The following is a 206-nucleotide window of genomic DNA, read 5'->3' as shown; positions in this document are numbered from 1 at the left end:
AGAATTCTCTTTTAAGGGGGTAGAAAAATTTATTCATTTGTTCTCTCAGAAAGATGGTTAGTTGTTTTTACTTTTTTTGCTATCACAAACAACAAAAACACATATTCAATGACTATCTTCATTCAGGTCTCCTTTGCATATGTTCAGGAGTTTCTCAGTAGAATTGCTGGGAGCAATAGTATATGGATCTTTTGCTGTTTTACTAA

Source organism: Galeopterus variegatus, unplaced genomic scaffold, assembly GCF_000696425.1.
Source record: "Galeopterus variegatus unplaced genomic scaffold, G_variegatus-3.0.2 Scaffold13578, whole genome shotgun sequence".
Lineage (NCBI taxonomy): Eukaryota > Metazoa > Chordata > Mammalia > Dermoptera > Cynocephalidae > Galeopterus > Galeopterus variegatus.
The sequence above is the reverse complement of the archived record's forward strand: the minus strand, read 5'-3'. Positions refer to the sequence as shown.